The sequence below is a fragment of the Podarcis muralis genome, chromosome 6 (genome assembly GCF_964188315.1).
Source record: "Podarcis muralis chromosome 6, rPodMur119.hap1.1, whole genome shotgun sequence".
Lineage (NCBI taxonomy): Eukaryota > Metazoa > Chordata > Lepidosauria > Squamata > Lacertidae > Podarcis > Podarcis muralis.
In genome coordinates, this window is record NC_135660.1 from 54,108,357 (window position 1) to 54,114,356 (window position 6,000).

The window sequence follows — 6,000 nt, forward strand, 5'->3', positions numbered from 1 at the left end:
TCCACCTAAGGAGGCAGAGCTTAGCCATTATGGCTCTTAAGGATAAGGATAGCCTTATTTGTCCAACCCTCTTTCAAAACCATCCAAGTTGCTGGTCATCCCTGTCTCTTGTGTGAGTGACTTCCATACCATAATTATGCGCAGTGTGAAGAAGTACTTTCTTTTATCTGCCCTGAACCTTCCAACATTCAGATTCATTGGATGACCATGAGCTCTAGTGTTACGAGAAAGAGGGGAAAGCCCTTTCTCTAGCCACTTTTCCACGCCAGTCATCCTTTCTATACACTTTTATCGTGTCACTTATTATTCACATTTTCTTGAAATGAAAAGCCCCAAATGTTGGAACTTCTGCTCATAGGAAAGACTGGGTGGCAAATAAACAAAAGGTCTGTATTTCAGAAGGAGAAAACAAAAACGGACACAGAAATCAGACCAAAGGCCTTCAGATCACAATAGAAAACCAATTAGGAAGCGGTTTGGAGCAAGAGTGATATGAGTTCAAATCCTATTCCCTAAACATTCATGAAGCTCACATATGGACCAGAAACCAGTGGTAAGATATATTCCTACCAAGATCTCAGTCAAGAACGTGGTAGCTGTATTTTGAACTACAGTTTCTAACAGTCTTCAAAGGCCACCCCACGACCAATACACTACAGTACAGTGGAACCTCGGGTTACATACCGTCCTCCTTATGCACGCTTTGGGTTACGAACTCTGCTAGGCCGGAAATAGGTGCTCCTGGTAGCAAACTTTGCCCTGGGATGTGAGCGAAAGTTGAGGCGCAGCGGCAGCGGGAGGCCCCATTAGCAAAAGCGTGCCTCAGGTTAAGAACGGTTTCAAGTTAAGAACGGACCTTCAGAATGAATTAAGTTCGTAACCAGAGGTACCACTGTACTCAAAAGCCAGAGGTTACCAGAGCCTTAATTATATTGGTTGTACTTAGATGATTTAGATGATTCAAGTTTAGTCACCTCAGAGTGGAAACAAGTCCCCATGGTATAAGGCAGTGTTTTTTTTCTTAAAATTTTTTTTAAGGGTACTCTCATTTTGACTCAAGAAAATCAACATTTTATAGTTCAAATCGGGGAAAATAAATACAGTAAATGGACAAAAGTACAAAGAACATGCATTACTCATATTGAAATACTGCCCCTCAATGATGCCAAAGTTTCATCAGTAAAACACCACACATCCACATGCCACACTGCTTCACACATTGAACGCTCGCTTCCGTCTGAGACTCAGGAAACACCGTGACAGGAAATGAGGCCGCCATCAGGGATAGCAATGAAACTGGCGATTCACCGTGCTAGAGAAGAAACTAAATGTTTTATTTTTTTAGTTTTTTCTCCCATTCGATTCACAAAATGTTTAGGGGTATGTGTCCCCCTGCATCCCCCCAGAAAAAAAGCACTGGTATCAGGTAAAGATATCTCCAAGCTCTGCTACTACAGATGCTGGTGGTTAACCCTGGAATACCATCCCCATGCAATTCATGTGTTTTAACACCTGTTCCATTTTTTGGAAAACCTGAACATAAACATGGATACAGCACTGCAGGTTACAGTCAGTGAGTGTACACTCTATGTACCTGTGCACTTATTTACACGGCAACTGAGCTGTACTAATCAACCAATGGACAGCCTTTCACACAAACACCTGTACATGTACAGAGACAGCTTATACCTGTGTTCGGTCTAGTCAGCGAACAACAAGCCCACTGTAATAAGCTCTGTGAGAAATGATAAGTTGCAAGGCAGGAAATACCATCTCATAAAAGAAGCATGTTTCATTTTCACTTAACATTCTCATCAGCAAGGAAACATTTATGTGAGCCAAGACTTTAAAAGGTCAAATCAACTCCATGACTCTTGAGTCAAATTAGATGGCTAGCCTTCGGAGCATGACAGGTTGGCAACCACTCGCCTAATGTTACCTGAACTGGTTTTGCCTTGCAGAATTTCCCAAATCCCTTGGGATATCCATCCATATTTCCTCACATAACATTATGAGATACAGAGAAGCAGGCCATAGTGCAGGAATAGGGAATCTGTAGCTGCCCAGCTGTTATTGGGTTCCAACTCTCAACAGCCCCAACCAGCATGGCCAATGGTGAGGGATGATGGGAGTTGTAGTCCAGCAACAGCTCGAAGAACAAATGTTCCCCTTGCCTATCTGGATTTTTTTTGCCAGTGCAATGCTGCCTCTTGCTTGCCTGGATAGGGAGAGATGCCTGAATGAGAAGGGATGCTCACCACTGTTTTAGAAGAATGACATATTCAAGAAGAAGCACAAAGCAAGGCATGATGAGAACTAGGGAGTCTCTGGTTCTCAGTCCAAACCACTGTAAGTCAACCACAAGATCGTTTCCTCTGCATCCTGCCCAGCCAGCTCAGTAAGACCTCCACATGGTCCCTGCATGACCCACGCTTTAGTAAACAAAATCAAATAAGCAGCAGAAGAAGCAATTCTACATCGAGAACAGAGTCAAAATACAAAGGCAGGCAGCAGCGTACTGTGGCCAGCAGCTGTTTCCATCCTGATGCATATACGATTTCCCCGCCTCCAAATGCCGTGAAGAAAATGCACAGAAATGTGCCATCAAGAGGCTCTGCCTAGGGACCTTAGTACACGGCAGCCCAGAGCCCATTTAAGTACAGTTCAAAAATAAATGTCACTTTACCTGGTCTCTGTTTCTCCATTCAGTACGCAGAGGCTTGAGAAGCACGAGGCACTACGAGGGCAGACAAAGTGGTGCTTGAATAGGTGTGTCGAAGTAGCTCCTGCATGTTGCAGCTTGACAGCTCTCTTCTGTCATGTGGGTGGCATTCTTACAAAGAAGCAGAGACTTTGCAACTCTGAAAAATGATATCACAAGGCCAAGTTAACTCACTGGGTGCCTTAAGAGGCAGAGAGCAAATGCACGTCACAGAACAAGACAGTCTTCTCTTGCTGACAGCAACTGCACAATTGCTACTTATTTTGTGCGTGGGATCCAGGCGCCTTCGCTAAAGAAGAGGCTGCTTCGGGTGCAGGCAGGTTGCATTTTCTAAGCAGTCGACAAACAATACTGCGGAAAGCACAACTTGCTCAGCAACACTGTTGTGATTGCTGTGCACTTGTACAAATGTCACTGGCAGCTATTGAAAACTGCCTGAAGACAGGCATGCCATTATCTACATTCTTTCTGTTTTGTTTTGTTTTAAGAAAGTGTTAGATTTTGGGTGTTCCCTTGCTGAATGAAACTTGTGGAGGAAACCTGACCCAGTTCTTTTTAAACCAACAGCAGCAACTCCATTTTCCACCCATGCAGATAAACTTATTTCACTCATTTTTTCATTTACCTGCTCCTCTCCACTGTAAGAAAATTATGAAGTGGGTATTAAGGGAATAGCAACTCTGATCTCACCCTGCCAGAGCACAGCTTCTCTGACATTTGGCATTTCGAGTAGCAGTCCGTGTAGTGGGGCAGAGCTATGGAGTCAGCCTCACAACACTGCTTTCACCAAAACTTACTTGAATGGGGGTGAGGCACAGGGCAAGTGCATGGGTGGGGATGCACGGATCAACTAGCGCTGCTTCCAGGCCACCCACACAGCCCAAATTGTGCTCCTCCCCTGCCCTGGCAGGGATGCTGGCAAGTGCACAGGGGGCTCTGCATCTCTGCCCTACCACACTGGCCACATTATTTGCCACCACAATATTTGTCATGGCCAGAGAACGCACGCGCGCGCACACACACACACACACACACACACACACGTGTCTAAAATATATTATGCATAAAATACAACCCTATGCACAAATCATTATTTTTGTAATGTCACTGGGTGATATCCTTTGTTGCTTACACTTAACACTGTAGACCCAAGGAAATAAAAATAATTCAACAAAATTTTGCCAGCTGAGTTAGACGTTAACTCTACTAATGTTAAATTTCATTGACTATCTTCTCATGAAGGTTGCCATTCCAAAATGTATCAAATGGCTTATAGCTTCTTAAATTATCCCATTTCTCCTCATTTATTTGTTTGTATGCATATCTACCTCCTTTTTCTTTTCTTCTGCCAATACACAAATGACCACCCTATCCATTTTCTCTTCCTTTAAAAGAGTTTTGTCAGAGACTTAATCCTTCCACACAGACAAAAAGTTCTGGCCCATCGAAGAACGATTGAAATGTCCGAAATATTTTAAATGGGAGTAACATCACTCAGCATGAAAAGAAACACCAATGAATACATTATTATCTGCATATCTAATAAAACACTTCCAGAAAAACTCCTATTAGATATGATTCTTTATATTTCACTTTTTTTAAAAGGAAGCAGCTTATTTAGTGGCACCAGCTACTCACAAGAGGGAGGTATCAACAGGCTGCATTAGGGAATCCTAGATTTTGCAGAAATACTAGACAAACAAACAAACAAAGCTCAAAGCAGAGAAGCCCACCTGCTAAAACAGCCTAGTAAGTAAATACTCTCTTGTCATGCCCCCCCCCTTTATATTGTTATTTCCATCTTCAGTGATTTGCTTGGTCTGAGAGGTACAAAACATTTAAAAAGATTCCAGAAAACTAAACAATAGAATAACACATCGTCTCCCACATTTCCAGTGCTACCAGAATATATGTACAGTATCTATTGTGGAGGTCTTTACATGGATTGCATTTCATTTAACAAGGCAAGAGCTGGAGCTCTCACATGCACTGTTCTTTTTCCGTAGGTCCTCCTGATTGAAGGTTAAGTCTCTCTCTACCCCATCCAAGCGAGGCAGCCAAGAAAAAGAAGGAACAACGGCTGCTTCTGCCTGTGCTACTACTACTACCACAACAACTACTGAGCACAGAGGCCTCCTTTTTTCAATATGTGATTTATGGAATGAAGCTCTTGGCATGTCTGCCACAGGCTGTCACAACATGTGTCAGAACTCCAAGACTGAAATATTATCCCATTGCCTTCCAAAATGGATTGCGGCTTCGAGCAAATTCTTTTAAACAAAAAAAAGGGGGGGAAGAATTTGCAGGCAGTTCTTTTCTCAGGAGTCTCTGTTCTTTCTTCCTGCAGCCACGTGAAAAGAATATTAATCTGACGTCTTTCTCCGACAGCAACTTGGGATGCTTCTTATTGTTCTTTTGTTCTTTTAAGTGTACGTTCAGAGGATCTCAGGGTAGGAGAAGACGGCTTCCCTCTCTGCATTCACTATCTCTGCTATTCGGAGCGCTAATAAAACATGGGTAGTACTTATCCAGATTGGCTCAAAGACAGTGGCGCCTCATTACTCAACTGGAGCTCAGGGGCTGACCAGGAAAGCCGAGAAATGCATATGGAAGGGGCTGATGGGATGGATATGGGAAGGTGGCTTCCAACATTACACGTCATGCTTTGAAAAAGCACAAAGAAAGTGGCAATAAAGTGCATTCTTCTGTAAAGTGTCAAGTGTAAAAATGGTCAGATATGAGCAAGATTTGAGCCCAGCAGAAAAATTCCCAGGAACCCCACTCTACATTATTAATTCACCACAGTCACATTACCAAGACAAAGGGCATCAGCCATTTTCTACCCACTCCAGATGTCCTTTTTATTGTTACTTCATGATGATGTGTGTTCATGATACTATGGGGTTAGTTATACGGGGTCCCACCTTCAGCACTGTTTGTGCCTGCAACTTTCAGGGCAGACATGCAGCTTTGTTTTCGACTGGTGCGTGTTCTGTAGCTTCCTGCCAAAATTCTGTAGCTTTTTATACAGTGAATGCCCTTTTTGCATCCTACTCGTGTTGTGCTATAGCGCAAGGCTGCTCCTTCAAACAGCAATCACATTGGGGAAGCATCACAGAAATAATAAACTGAAATGATGTGCCGATGGTCCAATATAAATCCACTACCAATGTCCTTTTGGTGCATCAATGGTATGAATACACCTGCAAAAAACAAACAAACCCAAAAAACCACCAGTCTGGAGGGGTCCTTGCATTTTCAAAAGTGAGACTTCAAAC

General features: G+C 43.0%; 1 protein-coding gene across 1 annotated transcript in view; it reads right to left on the reverse strand.

Moving 5' to 3' along the window:
- The window catches only part of FGFR2 (fibroblast growth factor receptor 2), a 143,770-nt gene extending 141,064 nt beyond the window's left edge, over positions 1 to 2,706 (reverse strand). Inside the window, exon 1 of the mRNA XM_077930292.1 lies at positions 2,687 to 2,706. The gene's annotated coding sequence lies outside the window, so the exon portion shown is untranslated. The remainder of the gene's footprint in view (positions 1 to 2,686) is intronic.
- Positions 2,707 to 6,000: the final 3,294 nt, after the last annotated feature.